General features: G+C 41.9%; 1 long non-coding RNA gene across 1 annotated transcript; it reads left to right on the top strand.

Moving 5' to 3' along the window:
• The first annotated feature begins 1509 nt into the window (after positions 1-1509).
• LOC129635981 (uncharacterized) lies at positions 1510-13980 on the top strand. The gene is made up of 3 exons (XR_008706571.1): positions 1510-1591; positions 10430-10523; positions 13876-13980. It is a non-coding gene; the product is annotated as an uncharacterized LOC129635981 (long non-coding RNA).
• Positions 13981-21977: the final 7997 nt, after the last annotated feature.

Here is a 21977-nt window from a genome sequence, read left to right as displayed (position 1 = left end):
GTAACTCCACCAGAGCAATTTTCAGCTAATATGGGCCTTGAAACGGAATACTTACTTCCTAAAGCCTTGTCGTTGACTCTAAATTTGATGCTCTTTCACAAAGTTGCACACAGATTTCCACAACTGATCATCTGCATGGGCGAATTTTCCACTGGGAGGCTGATTTTGGAATTTGCTACTTGTATATACTAGACAGTGACAATATAATTAATTTTAAAAGTTATATATAAAGCTGAGGAAATTTTTAAGATCTGAAAAGCTCTCAACAAGTCTTGTTAACTTACTTGGTATAAACTTCTAGATGTATAGAAGTAAATTTCGTGGGTTTTTTTTTCTCATCTTATTTCTCTTTTTTTCCTTCTTTTTAAAAGTCCCTTGATGTTTCAGGTATTTGAACAGACTACCTCAAAATGTGTTAGCTTAAAATAATAACCTTCCTTTGGACTCTGTGAATGGCTGGGGCTCAGCTAGCTGGTTCTTCTGCTGTTCTCATAGAATGTCTCATATGGTTGCAGTCAAATGGCATCTGGGGTTGGGATTACCCAGAAAGCTCCAGTTGTTTCTGGGACATTGGTAAGGGTGGCTCGAAAACTGGAATTTCTCTCTCTCTCTCTGTGACAACTTTGGACTTCTTTACATGACAGTTGGATTCCAGCAGTGAGCTTTCTAAGAGGACAAGCCCTAATGAGCAAGCACTTACTCATTTCTCTCTCTCTCTTCCCTCTCTGTCTCTCTCTTTCAGATTTCATAGGCTTTTTAATCTTTTTATTGACGTATAGTTCATTTATAATGTAGTGTTAGTTCCAGGAGTATGGCAAAGTGATTCCATTATACAAACACACACACACACACACACACACACATATATATATATATACACATACATATATGCTGCTGCTAAGTTGCTTCAGTCGTGTCTGACTCTGTGTGACCCCATAGACTGCAGCCCACCAGGCTCCCCCGTCCCTGGGATTCTCCAGGCAAGAATACTGGAGTGGATTGCCATTTCCTTCTCCAATGCATGAAAGGAAAAGTGAAAGTGAAGTCGCTCACTCATGTCTGACTCTTAGTGACCCCATGGACTGCAGCCTACCAGGCTCCTCCATCCATGGGATTTTCCAGGCGAGAGTACTGGAGTGGGGTGCCATTGCCTTCTCTGATATACATATATACATACATATATATATTCTTTTTTGGATTCTTTTCCCTTATAGCTTATTATAAAATATTGAGTATAGTTCCCTGTGCTATACAATAGGTCCCTGTTGGCTATCTATTTTATATATAGCAGTGTGCATATATTAATCTGAAATTCCTAATTTATCCCTCCCCTTTGCCTTTCCCCTTTTGATTATCATAAATTTGTTTTCTATGTCTGTAGGTCTATTTCTGTTTTGTACATGAGTTCATTTGTATGATTATTTTGAGATTCCACATAAAAGCAATCACATATGATATTTGTATTTTTCTGTCTGGTTTGTTCACTCAGTATGATATTCATCTTTTACAGACATTGTGTTTGCTAATATCCTGTTGACCAAGCCAAGTGTCAGCGTGGGAGACGATCAAACAGGCACGACTACCGGGAGACGTGAGTCACTGGGGTCACAGTCTAATACACTTTGGATTCACGGTGCAATGCCAAAATAAAACCCTGTGTTTGTCCCCATATCCAGCATGTATTTATAGTACTGGAAATAAGAATAGATCTAAAACTTAGCTCAGCCATGAAAACAGGTAAACTGAGCTAATGAATTCATTACTTACCTGTAGCATTCCGTATTTGGTTGTAACATTTTATAGATTATGATATTTTGACGCAGAAGGGAGCGCAAGGCAAGAGCCACGTGTCCCGGGTTCATCCCTAAGTGTCCACAAGATTCTCGCTCAGTCGTCAGAGCTACCTTTAAGGTCCAACTGGGTGATGACAATCAGAAGTTGTTAAAAGCAAGAGTCCTGGCCAAGCGCATCCAAGTTCCACTGCTTCTGTCCTCTTCCCATGAGAAAGAATTTGCTTCTTCGTGTCTTGACCATGGCCACCCACACTTTATGTCAACACAGAACTTCTTGCACATCATCCATTCATTATTGCAGTGAATGCCTTTGGACATGCATTGGCCCCCAGCTCTTTCCTGGGAATCAGCCAACTTCCTAACAATTTGCTCTAACAGTAGTACCTACTGCAGAGTCTAGCATATAGTATGTGCTCAATATATAATCCTTCACTGAATAAATAAAAAGATAGGCATACTATCTCAGCATACGTTTACTTTTCTCATTCTAACTTAGTGAATTTTTTAAAAATCCATAAACTTACTTTGACAATTTTGCCTTTGGGGTTAAAACTAGGATAGAGCTTTTTCTATGATAGAACAAGGCAGAACTTTGGAAAATGGCCAACCACACAATTTTCACCCCTTCACAGGAAAACTTTCCCTGTGTCATCAGTTAAAGCTATTAAAAATAATCAAGTAAAAAACTTATTAAAAAATAAAAAAGCCACCCAAATTCAGAATCTGAAGAAAGCATGGTGACTCGGGCTTTGCTATTAACAGCCTCCTATTTAAAGTCTTTGTAAGTGGTTACTGTACAAAGAAATTGCTAACCACCATGGTTTTTACCTGTGACTCTGAAACATGCTGATAAAATGCTCTCTCATTTCCCTCTCTTTTTTGGACCATTAGTGTTATTCTGCTATATTTGGAGCTGAGCTCAAACCAAATCAATAAAGTCATTTATTATAGAGAAAACAGATTTAAGAAACAACAGACTTGACTACTCAGATAAAACACAGCAAGCTCAAAGTATGAATGCAGCATTGAGTGAAGGATTTGATTTATATGCCGTACAGAAAAATCCAGTAAGCAGAAATGGAAGTTTTTATTGCTTGTCTATAAATGACTGTCCATAAATATAAAATTATTATTTATTAAAATAAATTTAGCATTTTATTGTAAATAGTGCCATTGTATATAACAACCTCTTATTATCTTCTACTCACAATACTGCCTTTTAAATTTTAATCACCTCTGTAAAGTAGCTGCCTCAGTTTGCCAAGATTTACGTAAAAATAAATATCCATTTATGAGTCCAATTTATGCTTTACAAATTACTCACCATGTAAAAAGCTTTTGTTTGCAAGAGGGAATAACACTAAAGGAGCAAGGGGGGAAATCCCATGCCTTGAATACCATCTGGTATCAGGAATGACGAATCCTGGTCTGAGATATGAATGTCTACACTACAGGGTGTCTTCTAAATGCCAGCGTTATTACCATTTCAGGTTGGGAAGGGCTAGGTGCTTTTATGGAAGGGGCTGCCTGTTTTCCCGTGAAAGGGGACTCCAGGGACGGTAGGAAATCTTTGTTGCAAAATATCTCCCCTACGCAGGGACCAAGGCATTTGGAATTTTCCTTTTTAACCTCGTTTCCTTTTTTTTTTTTTTTCTTCTTTCCTCCTGGAAACATAGAAAGCATGTAAATAGTCCTGGGAAAGAAGGCATCCAATTAAATCAACAGTAAAGCATTGATGAGATCTTTCCTCCCAAGTGGAAAATCTCAAGGTCGTGGCAGCAGACAGAAGCTCAGAGAAAAAGGAAAGGCAAGCTCTAGAAAAACCATAATGAAATTACAGTAGAGAGCCTGATGACAAGCCTTCCACATGGTTCTGCCCAGGCTGACCTTGCAAACTGGTGATCACTAGGAATAGTACTCTATTGAAGGGTGACAACCAGGCAGAGGGATGTGACACAAAAGAGTCCATGGGAGGTCAGTTCATTTCAGTTCAGTCCCTCAGTCGTGTCTGACTCTTTGCGACCCCATGAATTGCAGCACGCCAGGCCTCCTTGTCCATCACCAACTCCCGGAGTTCACCCAGACTCACGTCCATCGAGTCAGTGATGCCATCCAGCCATCTCATCCTCTGTCCTCCCCTTCTCCTCCTGCCCCCAATCCCTCCCAGCATCAGAGTCTTTTCCAATGAGTCAACTCTTTGCATGAGGTGGCCAAAGTACTGGAGTTTTAGCTTTAGCATCATCGGTCCTCAAATACTGGCATATTTCATTGATACATTAAGAGAAGGACCTGAGACACTGAAGCCCTGAACTTTGATCTCAGAATAACTCTGATCAACTCCAGCTGCAGCATCCAGTCTCATAGTCATTCACAAGAAAGGGTACTATTGGTGCTGGATTGACCTGAACCGTCCTCATCAGTCACCACGAAAGATCCCTCTTGTGATTAGAGCATCAACTAAGTGCTTTCCTCATAAACTGTAATTGTTAACCTTTATGAAATCACTATTAGGAATTACTGAGTTCTCAAAAGTTAAATCAGTCATTATTTCTTCATTGGACCTTCTTCCTTCCTTTTTATCTTCAAAGATATCTATAACAATATAAAGATAGATATTATGTATTATCAGTTCAGTTCAGTCACTCAGTCATGTCCGACTCTTTGCAACCCCATGGACTGCAGCACACCAGGCCTCCCTGTCCATCACCAACTTCCAGAGCTTGCTCAAACTCATGTCCATTGAGTCAGTGATGCCATCCAGCCATCTCATCCTCTGTCGTCCCCTTCTCCTCCTGCCCCCAATCCCTCCCAGCATCAGGGTCCTTTCCAATGAGTCAACTCTTCACATGAGGTGTCCAAAGTATTGGAGTTTCAGCCTCAGCATCAGTCCTTCCAATGAATACCCAGGACTGATCTCCTTTAGGATGGACTGGCTGGGTCTCCTTGCTGCCCAAGGGACTCTCAAGAGTCTTCTCCAGCATCACAGTTCAAAGCATCAATTCTTCGATGCTCAGCTTTCTTTATGGTCCAACTCTACTGAATTACATTTTTTTAAAAGATTTTTTTTGATGTGGACCATTTTTAAAGTCTTTAAATTTGTTACAATATTGCTTCTGATTTCTGTTTTGATTTTTTGGCTGTGAGGCATGTGGGATCTTAGACCCCCAACTAGAGATGGAACCTGCACCCCCTGCATTGGAAGGTAAAGTCTTAGCCACTGAACCACCAGGGAAGTCCCAATACTGACTTACATTGTTTATTAAGGTAACTAATATCCTAATTTACACTGACATAAAATGGGTCTTTGCGGATGCAATTAAGGTAAGGGTCAAGATCATCCTGGCTTGGTGTGGGCCCTACATCCAATGAAAGCTGTGAGCTTTTCTATTCTTATAAATAAACAAAGGAAGTACAGGAAATGGGTTCAATCCCTGGGTTGAAAAGATTCCCTGGATGATGAAATGGCAACCCACTCTGGTATTCTTGTCTGGAGAATCCCATGGACAGAGGAGTCTGGCGGGCTACAGTCCGTGGGGTCGCAAAGAGTTGGATATGACTGAGCACTCACACCCACACACATACACACCCACATACACACTCCCCATCTTCTCCCTGCTCCCAGGCACCCCATCTCCCTTCCTGGGTGGCCAGTGGAAAGAGCTGCTTCCTGATTACTTTGTTTGGCAAGCTAAGTTTGATTCAAACCCCAACCCATGTTAGGTTCAGTCTTTCCCATCCAAGCATTTTCTGATCAGAAAAGTCCTCTTTATCTGGTCTGCACACTCAGGTACATGCAAAGTGAGCAGAGGCTTGGAGGAGGAGTTGGAGGAGAGACCCAGCTGCTCACTGAACAGCTTGTACTCTTGTTTCCACCGCACCGTGCTGGCACTGGGAAGTGGTTGCCCCTCCAGGGTTTGCATTTTCCAGCATCCATCCTCCCGGAGTCAGGGCTTCACTCACACTTGCCACTTCAGCCTGGACCTCTTCTCTGAACTCTAGACACCAATATATCCAACTGTGTATTTAACATCTCCCTTTGGTTGAGATGGGACTTCCCTGGTGGCTCAGATGGTAAAGAATCTGCTTGTAATGTAGGAGACTTGGGTTCGATCCCTGGGTTGGGAAGATCCCCTGGAGCAGGCAATTGCAATCCACTCCAGTCTTCTTGCCTGGGAAGTCCTATGGACAGAGGAGCCTGGCGGGCTACAGTCCATGGGGTTGCAAAGAATCTGACACAACTGAGTGATTATCACTTTCACTTCACTTTCACTTTGGTTGAGATCTGTGTTCCAACTGAATTCCACCCAATGAAATGAAGGAAAAATGCTGTGGTTCCTTCCTGGACCTGTTCCATACTAACCCTCTCTCCACAACACATACGCTCTCCATGCTCTTCCAGTTTTTTCCCCTTTCTGGAAATGGGGATCACCTCCAGGGTGACCTTGAAAGCCACACGTTGCATTTGGCATCAGTCTGGGTCCTTGAACAATGATGTGGAGGAGGCCTGCTCGCCAACCTGTTCACCAGCTCAATGCTATTATGTGATCAAGAAATCATTATCTAATGTGTTAAGCACTGAACTTTGGGCTAAAGTTTTTAAAGTAGCTAATTAAAAGACAATTTCCTGTTTGGTGACACCAAGTTCCTCGATGAGGGCCTTCTTTTCTCAAACAACCATCTCTATAAGTAGAAGAAAGATAGTGCAATATTTATTCTCTCTTTTGATAAAATAAGCCAGAAAGGTATGTATATATGTACATACACATGTATGTATTTATGTGTTCATTTACCTTCCTTAAATAATAATAATTGGTACTAGTAATATTATATAAACATGTGTTTTGCAATGTCATTAATGAGTGCTTGTTCTGTGGAAGCTCTATTCTAAATCCTTTACATGTGTTACATTATTGAATCCTTGAGTGGTTCTATTACAGTTAAATCATGTGTCCTGGGTGGAGTCAGAACACAAAGCCAGGGGCTAAGCTCTCAAACAACCCAGTATCAATCCCCATATGCAAAGCTCAGGTCAGTTTCACATTTACATATTTATCCTTAGACTGCAGAGTCAACCGCTGTTGTCCTATTTCCTCCATGCAAATTACATTCTAACGTGGCTCCTTCATCCTGGTGAGTTCTTCAGCCACAAAGGTGCTCCAATCTTGTTAAATAACCCATTGCTCTGAGACCGTCACAGTCTTTAGTTTGTCACTTTTTTTTTTTGGCCATGCTGTGTGACTTGTGGAATCTTAGTTCCCCAACCAAGTATCAAAACCCCGTCCTTGGCAGTGAGAGCAAGGAGCTCTAACCACTGGATCACTGGAGAATTCCTGCTCACATTATATTTTTCATACAGAGAACAGAGTCCAAGGAACCTGACTCCCTACTTCATAGTAAGGCGAAGGCATGAGATAATGTCTTTAAGGTCCACGGAGCTCGTTGGAACATGGGGTTAGATAAACAGAAGCTTCATTAGTTATGCTACTTAACAAGCCCCTTCACCCTTTGCTCTCCAACCTGCATTGAATGGGCTAGAGTCTCCCCTCCCATCTCCCCCACAGGCAGGCTGCCCATTTCACTTGGAGCATCAGTGCTGGGGCTGGAGGATGGAGCTGGGAATAGGATGTAATGGAGCTACTGATTCAACAAAGACGCGTTCCATTCCTTAAGCATATTTGGGTTAAGCAGTGCAGACACAGCTCATTGCTTGCTGGTGTAAAAACTTTAAAAACTTGCATTCCCGGGCTAGACTGCTAGGGACAGGCCCTTTTCCAGGAGAAAGAGAAGGTGGTTTCTCTACTTTGCTCCCCACTTCGAAGGGAGCAACCTTACTAGCCCATAGAATAAATAAAGGCTTAAAGATGTCTATGTCAAAATTCACTTGCTCTCAAAACCTTTCTCTCCCTCCCCTTTCTCTGGTGAACCATTGTGCTGCGGCCCCACAGACCCTGACTTCATCAAGCACAGATGGCTCCCACATGCCAAGTTCAGTGGCCAATTCTCCCTTCTCCCACTGCCACTGACCAGCTACCCTCAACACACTGCTTACTCCTTGAAATTCTTTATTTCAACGTCCTTCTCATTTTCCTCTTGCCCAATGACTACTTTGTCTCCTTTTTTCTAGACTATTCTCAGATCCATGGCCTCTAAATATTGACTGCTAGGAGGATTAATGCCCATCCCCATTTTCTGTTTGTCTCAAATCCCACTCTAGGTGATCTCATCCAGTACAATCGCTTCATATGTCACTGCTACGCCAATGACTCTCATATTTTAGCTCCATCCTTGACTTACTCTAATAACTCCAGACTCATATATCCAGTCAGCTATTCGACACCTCTCTCTGGTTGGGAAACGTATCCCACCTGTGTCCAAAACTAAACTCTGATCCCCAGCTCCAAACTGTTCCTCCTACTGTCTTCCTCCTCTCAACATTATTCAAGTTCCTCAGGTCCCAGACTTGGAATCATTTTTATCTATCTTTTTACTCTCCATAGCCAAATCCCATTGACTTTATCCTCAAACTATCTGCAGAATGCAACAATTTCTCCCTGCCTCTGCAGTCAATTCCTTGGTCTGAGCCTGTCTCACGTGGATTTTTGTAAAAGCCTCTGAGTTGGTCTCTCAGCTTTCACACTTGCCCCATAGAGCACATTTCCAACACAGGAGCCAGAAGGATTCTTTGAAAATCTACATGAGATCAGACCACTCTGCTGCTAGATATTCTGCAATGGCTCCCCTGGACCATAAGGAATACAATCTGAATTTGTGATCTAAGCTTACGATTCTCCTGCCACCATCTTCCGGACCTCATTTATCCTCCTCTTCCTCTCTCACTATGGTGGCCTCCTTAATAATCCTGAAATGTGCTCCGGAGGCTCTTGCCTCAAGGCCTTTGACTCACTATCTTCTATGCCTCCAAAAGTCTTTCACCAGATGTCCATACGGCTTATTCCTTATCTTTATTCTGGTCGCTGCTTCAAAGTCATCCTTTAAGAGAGGATTTCCTTGGCCAGTATATCCAATAAAACATCTTTCCATCAATTCACAAATCTCTTACTCTGTTTTATTTTTCCCTTAGCATTTTATAATAACCTGATAGACTATTTACTGGTTTATTTTGTTTATTACTATTACTTTCCTGGAAATAGAAAATATAATTCATTTAAATAAGAGCTTTCTCTGTTTTCTGCCCCACTGTACCTATATGGGACAACAAATATACTTTGAATTAATAAATGAATTTCTTCTGATGGGCAGAGGTTAAAATGCGTGTTTATGTGTGAGTGTGCTGTGTGTGCATATGTGTATATGTGGTATGTGTGTGCGTGCGCATTCTCTCTGACTTACCAAATGCTATATGCATGGGAAGTTAGACTTTACTCTTTTCTCAGAAAGTCAATGTGTTTTTCTCTGTAGCCTTTGTGTCATCATGGCTTCAGGGAAAGGAGCAGAGGAAATGTATTTCTGGAAAGAGATGGGATGATGTAGAGGCGAAAAAGTCTAACTGTTAGTCCAAGATGATTGTGGGGAAGGGAAGGGAGAGAAAGATGCAGAGAAGAGATCAGAGACAAACTTGCCAGATTCATGCTCCATGTTACCCTCTCACCTTAGTGGAAATCACAAAAAATCTGAAGGTATAGAGAGTTTCCCTGTTTCTTAGGTAATATTCTGAGAGGAGACCATATCATACAGCAATTTTCCTACCCGCTCTACACCAATCTATGAATCAAAATAAAATTGCTGCTATGGAAATTAAGGGGGAGCAAGTTGAACCCCTGGTGGCCTTCCGTGGTGACTCTGTTGGTAAAGAGTCTACCTGCAATTCGGGAGACCTGGGTTCAATCCCTGGGTCAGGAAGATCCCCTGGAGAAGGAAATGACAACCCACTCCAGTATTCTTGCCTGGAGAATTCCATGGATAAAGGAGCCTGGTGGGCTATAGCCCATGGGGTCACAAAGAGTGGGACACGACCGAGCGACTAACACAAGTTGAACCAGCCCATTACCCTAGTTAGTTTCCTGCTCAGTCACTCGGTCATGTTTCTCTTTGTGACCCTATATGGACTGTAGCCTGCCGGGTTCCTCTGTCCATGGAATTCTACAGGCAAGAATACTGGAGTGGGTAGCTAAACCCTTCTCCAGGGATCTTCCTGACCCAGGGGTCAAACTCACATGTCCTACATTGCAGGTGGATTCTTTACTGCTGAGCCACCAGGGAAACCCACTTAGTTTCCTCTGCCTTCCAAGATATCTAGAAGCTCCAGCTTGCTCTATGGAGAAGCACAGAAGGAAGGTGGTGGTACTTCTGGTGGATGAGATTCCTGGGGATCACTGTAATCTGAATTACTGTAATGAGATTACTGGGGAAAACTGGCCTTGTTGCCTTGGCCTGCCAAGGAGGTTACAAGCCAGGGTAAATGTCAAATGAAAATAACTTCCAGACGTCAGAGTTAAATAGCATGGGCCTAGGTCACCTGAGCAGACCATCAAGTTCTTCCTGAGCCAAGAAAGAAAAGCCTCCAAATCTATCAGTTGCAGATTTCAGCAGTGACCCATAGAACAATTAAGGCTTTACACAGAAGCCAGCTATGAGCCACATGCTAATCCATGACCCCTTTCTTTTGCTGGTACAAGGATATGGAGAGCTACCTTACACTTCCATCTACCCAGAGGTGATCTTCAAGACTTTTAACAATGGTGTGGTCCAGGGAATGACACTGTCCATAAGGTGGGTGTGTTCTTTCTTCCTTGCCCTGAGGTCATGTAGATATTGATCTGTATTGGTTTCATGTAATATAAACTTTACAGTTATTCCTTCAATCTCCAGTTATTTTAATACATTTGGAATTGAATTTTTGTGTACAGCGTGAGGTAGAGATCCAAAGTAATACTTTCTCATTACTGACCCAAGAAACTTCCAAAAGTTCCTAGGTTTTTCATCATGAGAAATTCCCTGTAACAGAGTGGGTTTGATGGGCTGTTAGTGACCACTTGTATGTGTGGATTATTTGTAAGTCAGGTGTTTATTAGTTGGATATTTTATGCTTCTCCCTCTCATTGTCCATTAATGTTCCATATACCTTGTAACCTTCAAGTCCAAGTTTTTATAGGTTGATAGACTAAGTCAAGTACATTGGCTGGGGTCATAACACCAGAAGATGTATTTGTTCAGGTTCCTCAATGGAACTAAAATAAGAAATAATTATGGCTCAGCATATGACACATTTGTCTTTCCATATTATTTTGATAGAAGGGAAGCCCAAGGTAGAGAAACTATGAATCAGCAAGGGAGAAAATGAAATCTCTAAAAGCCTAACAGTTCTAGGAATTTCTTTGCAGCAAGGCCATACATTTTGTGAGTAAACAATAAGCATCGATTCAGCATCTATGAAATGAATTTTAAGTTTGCAAAGCTTTAAAAAATGGCAAAATCCCTAGTTCTCTGCAATAGGCAAACCAGAAATTCACTTAATTTGTTACTCATCGTTTTGGCCTATAAACTCAAATACTTATTAACGCTGTAAATATGCCTTTTTACTGGCTGTCTGACAGCTCCCATGCTTTCTGTGCTGTCTCCTTAAACATTTATGAGTGTTCATGAATATGCAAATACACAATCTAATGTCTGCAAATGGTTGCAAGTACAAATGCTATGTTAATATTTCATACAGTGATGGGAGCAAATCAACAATCATAAATTTTGAACAAATATGTTGCCTCATTAATAACTAATGAAGCAGTGCATAGAACTGAGGATTTGGCATTTAATTCTAGAAGTAATGTTTAAATAGAGCCTATCAGGCAAGGCTACCACTTCCAAAAATTTAACTAAGATCTGCTTCTTCCAGGTTGGTTTCTGCTTGGGGAGGTCATAGAGGTCGGGGGAGGCGGGTAATTGAAAAGAGAAGATTCCATAATAGCTGTTTAAAAACTGAAACTGTTACCTGGTAGGAATAAAAATAGTTCCTATACCTAATTAATTGCTTTAAGTGGACAACTGCGCTAGGAGTGTGCTTGATCTGGTGTTTCCACTTTTCTGAGAGCTGATGGAGACAGGTAATATCAGTGGAGAAGAGCTTAAACACTTGGTGGAGACAAAGAAATGTAAACCTCAAAAGAATTTGATGAGTTAACCCCTTAGTTCCTCATAAGACTTGAAGAGGTTAAGTATCACCTTTAGTGGCAGGGCCTGTTCTGGGCTCATAGCTTTTGGCTCACGATCTCAATCGTTCCATATCTGCCATACTGCTACCTCTCTGGGGTACCAATTTCTTCTGAAATGCAGTGTGCTGGTCAATCAAACATTAAAGTGAAAACTCACAATTACTACATGTGCAAGAGATTATATGAAAGATTTAGAATAGAATAAAATACCAATACAGATTCAAAAGTCCCTTGATATTTTTGGGAGCCAATATATTCCTTTATCAATTGGATTAAGATCCTTTCCAGGTGGCTCATTCAGTAAAGAATCCACTTGCAATGCAGGAGACTTGGGTTCGGTCCCTGGGTTGGGAAGATCCCCTGGAGAAGGGAATAGCTACCCACGCCAGTATTCTTGCCTGGAGAATTCTATGGACAGAGGAACCTGGCGGGCTACAGTCCATGGGGTCGCAAAGAGTTAGACAACTGAGCTTTTAACTAAGGCAAGGTCCTTTTTGTCCCTGATAGTTTGAATACTCTCAGTGGGCTCTTCCTCGGATGAGATAAAGATGCATAAAATTGTTCAGCTTTCCTGAATTATCATAGAGAGTATCAGTGACCTTTTTTACAGGCCAATAGGAGTAAGATGTATGGTAGACGGATAAATTAGTATTGACCATATGATATATCCTGGAAGACTCCCTTCAAAAATAAATTCTTTATGTCAGCTTAATTATTTATCAACTGTGTTATCTTCATGAAAATCATCACAGTACTTTTAATAGTAATGGTACTCTGCCATTTTTAAAGTACTTTCATATATATTATCTCATTTCATCTTCACAAGTTGCCCCATAAATAGGTATAATTATCCACATTTACAGATTTAAAAAATCCATCTAAGTTAAGTCATTTGCTATAGGAGAAAAAAATGACAAATATGATCATTTGAATGTGTGAAACATGGAGTTCATTATTATATACAGCTTTATAAAATAGTTTCTTAAAATATTCTTGACTTTTAAAACCTGGGATCCATTTATGTACCTGGACCAATTTTCTTTCATCTTCTTTTACTCATATTCCACATTTGGTTAGCCTTATTCTCTTGATTACTCAGGTCCCTATCCATGTGGAAAATAAAGTATTTATGGGTTGGCAATAATGTCTTTGGTTTTGAATTTCATGCTCAGTGGTAATGATGTATTAAAACATCCCTTTGTAAGGCTCTTTGTGGTGATGAAACTCCTGTATATCTTGACCAAGGTGGTGACTGCAAGCATCTACATATGTAATAAAATTGCATAGAACTAAATACACACACAAATTAGTGCATACAGATCTAGGGAAATTCAAATAAGATTGGTCAGTTGCATCCATGCTAATCTCCTGGCTGTGGCATTCTATTCTAGTTCTGTAAGGTGTCACCTCTAAGAGAAGCTGAGAAAACGTACACAGCATGTCTCTGTGCTGTTTCTTACAATTGCACATGACTCTGCAGTCATCTTATAAACTACAGTGTATAAAATGACAATTAGATACAATTAAGCTAAATAACTATGCTGTGCTTAGTCACTCAGTCGTGTCTTTGCGACCCCATGGACTGAAGTCCGCCAAGCTCCTCTGTCCATGGGGATTTACCGGAGTGGGTTGCCATGCCGTCCTCCAGGGTAAATAGCTCTCAAAAGACCACTCTGATTAGTTGACATAGAATTGTTTGCACCATTCTTCAGGACACTTTGGACCCAGAGGGGCATGAAAGACATTTGAATGTGACTTACCCTTTAACATCAAGCCATTAAAAACTTGTCGGGTGGGATGGGTATAATGAAGAGGCTATTAGGTTCAGGAGCCTGGACATGACCTAAACGCTTTTCTCTAGCAATGTGATTTTGTGCAAGTCACTTTCTTCTCTGAACCAGTTTCTTCATTTATAGGATACTCTGATTAGTTGAGGACAGCATTCACTTTTCGTGTATAGTGAAATCTCACTGCCCCATTTCTACCACTCTTTGAACTTGACCTTACTCACCATATCCATGGTAAGTATTTCTTTTACTTTCCTTTAAAATCATTTTTGAGTCACCTTTTATAAAAAAGTAAATTTTGTATTATGCAAGATTGAATATTTTAATGATTCCTCAGCAGTGATCAGCTCAAGTCAATCTGGTATCCTCTACTCCTCCACCTACTTCCCTTTCCAGTACCATTTCCCATTCCTTCATCGTTTTTGAAACAAATCACCAACATAATAGTCTTTCATCTGTAAATATTTTAGAATGTGTTTTTGAAAGAAACAATCACAAAAACATAATCATGACACCATTATCACAGCTAAAGCATTAATAATTCCTTAATATCATCAAATGTTCGGCATTCAAAGTTCCCTGATGTCTCATGATTTTTTTAAATAGATTGCTCAAATCATTATCTAGATGAAGTCACAGCGGATATTTCTAGTACTTGTTTTTTTCTGCTTATCCAACAATGCTTCAGAATCTTTCTCAGTGCAGCACTCCAAACCACTAACATTCCACAGATCAGAGGGGCCACAGAGGGGAATAGAATCCCATTTGTTTTCCCTGGACTACAGCGCTCTCATAAGTCCACATAGGTTAGTGGTTTTTAATTGATTAAATCATTATTGAGACTCTGATAAAAAGCTGGTGGTTTCATGTGTACAAAATGAAACTGAAATGATTACCTTCTGACCAGGAGATGTTCCCTGGAGTCTAAGCTTACTGGGTTGTCTTATCTTTGTATATTTGAAATGTCAGTATGTACCAAAAGAACTTTGCCATGAAAAGCAACATATTTAGTATCAGCATTCTTGTAACTCACTTTAATTAAATTTTGTTGTTGTTTAGTCAAAAATAAAAAGCTGGTGGTTTATTTCTCCTAAGATTAATCAGCATATTTTCCAAAAAATTTTAAAAAGCTTAACAGAAGTATAAAATATATTTTAAATTTTAAATATATCTTATTTTAAAAACTATATTTTAAAAATAAAAGTCACAGTTTTGATTTAGGCTTCTATACATGTCGTTAAGACCAAGGAAGTTGGGGTCCAGTTTATCTGTATTTTAATTGAATTGTCATCACTTATCTTATTTACTCTATTACTTTATAATATTATTCTAACATAATTTTTGGAAACCAGAATGAAAATACTAGAAATCCCCACTTGTCTGGAGGTCTGATTTCTGAAAACCTCAGTCTTTCTGAACATAGCCATCATCCTGAAAATGATAGGGGGTGGTGGCAAAGGAAAGAACTTACAAAGAAGTTTTCTAGGTTAAAACTGGAGCAGCCCTTACTTTGAGAACTGTCAGAGCTCCTACTGAGAGATGCCACAGGAGAATTAGGAAAAAACAGCATCGCGGGGCAAAAGGGCGTCTGACATCCTATGAGGGCATGCTTGTGCTGCAGAAGAGTCAGGAAAGGATGTTCTTAGGATGATCCAAGAAGGTATCAAAATGTATTCAAAGACCCTGAGAAAGAAGAGAACTGTGTATTGCTTCACAGAACTAGAGAGTAAGGTGCCAGGTACTCACAGAAGATGAAAGCACCCACATACACACTAGGGGGTCCACACTACTCGTTTAGACAGGAAAAAAGTGTTTAGAGAGCTTCAAAAGCCATTTTGCATTTGTTTTTACAGCCCTTTCTGGCACTATGCCGGTTGTAGGATCCACACTGGACAGAATCTGCTGTTCTTGTGGGGTCCAAAAATGTAAGGTTTGGGTCCCTATTCGGGAGCTGCTGAACTTTGTCCTTTAAGAGACCTGTCTGGGCTTCCCTGGTGGCTCTGTGGTGAAGAATCTGCCGGCCAGTAGCAGAGAACAGGTTCAATCTCTGATCTGGGAAGATCGCACATGTCTTAGAACAACTAAACCCCTGCACCACAACTATTGAGCGGGTGCCCTGGAACCCAGGAACTGCAGCTACTGAAGCCCGTGCACCCTAGAGCCCACACTCCACAACAAGAGAAAGAAAGAAAGTGAAGTTGCTCAGTCGTGTCCGACTCTTTGAGACCCCGTGGACTGTAGCCTACCATGCTCCTCCATTCATGGGATTCTCCAGGCAAGAATACTGGAGTGGGTTGCCATTTCCTTCTCCAGGGGAATCTTCCTGACCCACGGATCGAACCCGGGTCTCTTGCATTGCAGGCAGACACTTTACCCTCTAGGCCACCAGGGAACACAAGAGAAGACCCCCGCAATGGGAAGCCCGCGCACCGCAACCAGAGTGTAGCCCCTGCTTGCCGCAGCTAGAGAAGCGCCTGCGCAGCAACGAAGCCTAAGCACGGCCAGCAATAATTCATTAAATTACATATAAAAAAGAGCCCTGTCTACTTGCAGTGTGGTCAGTCAGCACCTCCTGTAGTTTTCCGTTTCCGAGATCTTCTAGAATAGAGTAGAAACGGAGTCATGCTTAACTCATCAGCAGAGCAAAGTTATGAAAGAAAGAAAAAAAACTATCAAGCCAGGAAAGGGCAAGAAATTATTCTGGAGCCAAGAACACGGCTTAGTCACGTGGGCCAAAAACTGAGTCTGGGTAAGTGGGCTGACTAGGCTTCAGTGGAGTGGAATGCAGAGGAGACTGAGTTTAGTGAAGTTAAAATCAAACCCTCCCTTGGACCTGAAATTGCCCAGGAATCTTGAAAACAGATTGTGTTTGGAAGACAGGGTATCTAAGCCAAGAGCTGTCTGAACCAGCCCAGGCCAGGGAGCCAGCCAATCTGGACAGGATTATTTTTTTCCTCCCCTTTAATGATGCTTGGGACTCTGGACTGACATAAGGGCTGGTGGGTGGCAATGAGAGGCAGCGGATGGGAGAGCTTTGGGATTTTTTCCATCAGAGTGAGAGAGAGAACCAACTGTAGCCACCAAAGGTGGTGAGTGAATCAAGAACAATGACATTTTCATAAGGCATCATTGACCTGCTGCTGGGGTGACCACTGGGTGTTGGGGTGGGGGATATTGTTAAGAATTACCAGAAACTTTTATGAAATCACTGACTTGAGTACCACTGGGCTTCCCTAGTGGCTCAGATGGTAAAGAATCTGCCTGCAATGCAGGAGACCCAGGTTTGATCCCTGGTTTGGGAAGATCCTCTGGAGAAGGGAATAGCAACCCACTCTAGCATTCTTGCCTGGAGAACCCCATAGACAGAGGAACTTGAGAGGCTACAGTCTAACAAAAGTCAGACACAACTGAGTGATAACACAACAACACTTACTTTCCTCTGATGATGAATTCCCATTTTGAAATTATAGAGCCCATGACCTCACCTCTCCTGTTCATTCTCAGAGTTTTCCCAGCCTTACCATTATGCCTAAAGCTTAAACTGCACACTCATCCCTTCTTTCAGGAGAGGAGAGAATGAAACAAAACAATAAGGGAAAACCACCAAAAAGAGCATCTTTCTCTTTGATTTCTTCCTTCTGTTTCAAAGCTTCTCTTCGCTTCCACAATAGGTGTCCAATTAATCTGTGCTTAATTGTTATCGGAATTGCTCATGTTTTCCCTGAGCTGTGAAGTATTGACTTGTTCTTGCCCTTGAAGTCTGAGAAAGTTTTGTATTCTTATAGCTAGGCTAGACCTTTGTATGTTTTAGAAGAGGTGTTGTTTTTTTTTTCCCTTCATAAACTAAAGTGGAAAAACCATCACACAAACTAATTAGAATAGAAAGCATGAAAATTATCCTTAAGTTAATGGCCAGACAGCAGATAAGGAGGGATTTCCTATGGGGAAGTAATCCAGAGGGCATCTACTGTTATTTTATAAACCAGATGGTGCCTTGTGGGGCCAAGAAGACCCAATTTACTATGCAGTAGTTGAACTTCTATGAAATCTATTAGTGACGTAAAAATTTTTTTAAAGTAGATGCAACCTCCAGAGCTCTTATTTATGATTAGTTTAGGAGTGACCAAAAATGAAAGGATCCAGAACAAGGGAAGAGTGTGTAAGCAAGATTCACCCACCCACCGAACACATCCCTTCCCGCTCGGCTAGGAATGACCCCTCCTCCTCACTGCTGAGCCAAACCCTCTAAACCCCCTCCTTCCTCCACGCTACTTCTCTGACCACCCCACACAGGATAGCAGAGTTTCTCCAAACATGGAATCTGACCCTGGTTGGAAAGTTGCATCCCTACTTCCTAGGTGCTTTCCCTGATGTGAGTTATTTCTGTTCCCTGAGCCTGTTGCCTCATTTGTAAAATAGGCCTACTAATGATACCCTCTTGAAAAATCTTGAGAAATTCTTGAGAAATCTGTATCAGGTCAGGAAGCAACAGTTAGAATGGGACATGGAACAACAGACTGCTTCCAAATAGGAAAAGGAGTACATCAAGGCTGTATAGTGTCACCCTACTTATTAAACTTATATGCAGAGTACATCATGAGAAATGCTGGATTGGATGAAGCACAAGCTGGAATCAAGATTGCTGGGAGAAATATCAATAACCTCAGATATGCAGATGACACCACCCTTATGGCAGAAAGTGAAGAACTAAAGAGCCTCTTGATGAAGGTGAAAGAGGAGAGTGAAAAAGTTGGCTTAAAGCTCAACATTCAGGAAACGAAGATCATGGCATCTGGTCCCATCACTTCATGCGAAGTAGATGGGGAAACAGTGGCAGACTTTATTTTTGGGGGCTCCAATATCACTGCAGATGGTGACTGCAGTCATGAAATTAAAAGACACTTACTCCTTGGAAGAAAAGTTTTGACCAACTTAGATAGCATATTTAAAAGCAGAGACATCACTTTGCCAACAAAGGTCTGTCTAGTCAAGGCAATGGTTTTTCCAGTAGTCATGTATGGATGTGAGAGTTTGACTATAAAGAAAGCTGACCACCAAAGAATTGATGCTTTTGAACTGTGGTGTTGGAGAAGACTCTTGAGAGTCCCTTGGACTGCAAGGAGATCCAACAAGTCCATCCTAAAGGAGATCAGTCCTGAGTGTTCACTGGAAGGCCAGATGCTGAAGCTGAAACTCCAATACTTTGGCCACCTGATGCAAAGAGCTGACTTATTTGAAAAGACCCTGATGCTGGGAAAGATTGAAGAGGGGAGGAGAAGGGGACGACAGAGGATGAGATGGTTGGATGGTATCACCGACTCAATAGACATGAGCTTGAGTAAACTCCGGGAGTTGGTGATGGACAGGGAGGCCTGGCATGCTGCAGTCCATGGGGTTGCAAAGAGTTGGACACAACTGAGTGACTGAACTGAATTGAACTGAATGACACCCTCAATGGATAATTATAAATGTTAAACTGGAACATAGTAAGTGTGTTCAGTCTATCAGTCATGTCCGACTCTTTGCAACCCCATGGACTGTAGCCCACCAGGCTTCTCTGTCCATGGGATTTCCCAGGCAAGAGTACTGGAGCAGGTTACCATTTCCTATTCCAGGGGATCTTCTCAACCCAGGGTTTGAACCCATGTCTCTTCATTAGCAGGCAAATTCTTTACTAGTGAGCCGCTAACTAATAGTAGTCATTATTCGTTGTAAAAATGATAACGGTCAGACAGATGATTTAGCACCTAATACAAACTCAAGGGTGATATTCTAAATATTTAATAAAATGCGGGCACCATCCCATCAGAGCAGAGAGTTGCCCTGATCCCTGAGAGCCTGGAGATCACTGCTGTGCTCCATGTTAACTCTTTGACTGCTGGATTGTAAGGAAAGGGAGTGGGTGTCCTGAACGAGGGTTTGAAGGGAACTTAGTAGCAAGTGGTGAATTGAGGAATCTTACAGCACTAGTCATATACCACCCAAAGGAAAAGTACTGAAATATTTCAATTGCACATACCACTGTAGTGGGGAAGATATCAACAATTAAACCTGCATAGAATGCCTTGCACTAGTAATAGAAGATTACTTATGTTATCTGCCTGTGGCTTGAGTTATCAAATAGATTACAAGCTCACAATTGAATGCTGAAATGAATGAAATTTTGTGCTTTTAAAAATTGAAATATAGTTGATCTACAATATCATGTAAGTTTCAAGTGTACAGCACAGTGATTCAGGTATATACTGTTGCTGCTGCTGCTAAGTTGCTTCAGTTGTGTCGGACTCTGTGCGACCCCATAGACAGCAGCCCACCAGGCTCCCCTGTCCCTGGGATTCTCCAGGCAAGAACACTGGAGTGGGTTGGCATTTCCTTCTCCGATACATGAAAGTGAAAAGTGAAAGTGAACTCGCCCAGTCGTGTCTGACTCTTCACAACCCCATGGACTGCAGCCTACCAGGCTCCTCCATCCATGGGATTTTCTAGGCAAGAGTACTGGAGTGGGTTGCCCTTGCCTTCTCCATCAGGTATATACATATATGTACAAATATATATGGGCTTCCCTGGTGGCTCAGCGGTAAAGAATCTGCCTGCAATCCCGGAGTTGCAGGAGACACAGATTCAGTCCCTGAGTTGAGAAGATCCCCTGGAGGAGGGCATGGCAACCTACTCCAGTATTCTTGCCTGGAAAATCCCATGGACAGAGAAGCCTGGCAGGCTATTGTCCATAAGGTCTTACAAAGAGTCAAACATGACTGAAGCGACTTAGCACACACATGCCACACACACACATATTACTCAACTGATGTGTATATATACACACATATATGCTTTTTCAGATTATTTTCCCTTATATGTTATTACATAACATTGAGTACAGTTCCCTGTGCTATACAGTGGGTTTCTGTTGGTAAACCTTGTGATTTTGTTTCTCCAAATAAAAAAGTCAACTCTCAGAAGTGTTCAAGAAACATTTATAATTTGGTTGTTTCATAGAAGGTTCTACTACATATTATTTCTAGGTATCACTCATATCTTGATTACTTTTTAAAGGGTATTTATGGTGCTTTAACAAATAGGACATTGGATGCCTTGGTTAAGGGCAATAACACAAGATCTTAGTAATAAAATATGGTGAACCAAGTTGTGGCCTGTCTCCAACAGAGCCCAGAGTTGTGCAACAACCAAAGCAAAAGAGAAACTGATTCGTTGCACAAAGTCAATTATTAAAGAAAAGGAAGCACAGAAGCACAGCAATATGTCATTCTAAGAGGAAATCATTATCCTTAGTAATCAGAGTAACGCTGGCCTTCCCTGGTGGCCCAGGAGATAAAGAATTCACCTACAATGCCAGAGGCCCAGGTCCAATCCCTGGGAGGAACGATCTCCTGGAGAAGGGAATGGCCACCCAATCCAGTATTCTTGCCTTGGAAAGCCCATGGACAGAGGAGCCTGGCTATCCATGGGGTCACAAAGAGTTGGACACGACTGAACAACTAAGCACGCTGAGCAACACGATGGGCGCTGTTTCAAGAGCTGGCCTTTCGCTCCCTTGAATCTTTGCTCCTGAGCCCCTGACCCTCATTGTGTACGGGCTCCATGTCCCTGCTACTCCAGAAATCTTGGTGCCCTCTCCTCACTCCACGGCCTCCCATTCCCTGCAGTTTTGCAGTAGTCCCTCTACCTGGAATTCTCTTTCTTCATTTCCTTCCTTCATCAAATTCACCCCCTCTTTGACAGCTGTCCCCATCAGGCAGCTCTGTGACCTCTCCCCTGCCACTCATAACCTCGGCCACCTGTCTCCACTGCAGTCTCTGTAGCTCAGTGAGTAGTTCAGTGAATTTATCCCATCTGCCTTGGGCCTACAATCTCAAGCCTTTATGCTCCTGTCTGGTTTCAGGTTCAGATACCTGGATTCTTTCTCTCTGACTTTTAGATGGAAAATTCACTTAAAGAGTTGGCTGGCTCTTGATTTTGCTTCTCCCTATGGAGAAGGCAATGGCACCCCACTCCAGTACTCTTGCCTGGAAAATCCCATGGATGGAGGAGCCTGGTAGGCTGCAATCCATGAGGTTGCAAAGAGTCAGACACGACTGAGCGACTTCACTTTCACTTTTCACTTCCATGCATTGGAGAAGGAAATGGCAACCCACTCCAGCGTTCTTGCCTGGAGAATCCTAGGGACAGCGGAGCCTGGTGGGCTGCCGTCTATGGGGTCACACAGAGTCAGA

The sequence above is a fragment of the Bubalus kerabau genome, chromosome 21 (genome assembly GCF_029407905.1).
Source record: "Bubalus kerabau isolate K-KA32 ecotype Philippines breed swamp buffalo chromosome 21, PCC_UOA_SB_1v2, whole genome shotgun sequence".
NCBI lineage: Eukaryota > Metazoa > Chordata > Mammalia > Artiodactyla > Bovidae > Bubalus > Bubalus kerabau.
This window is presented reverse-complemented; position numbering and strand designations above follow the sequence as displayed.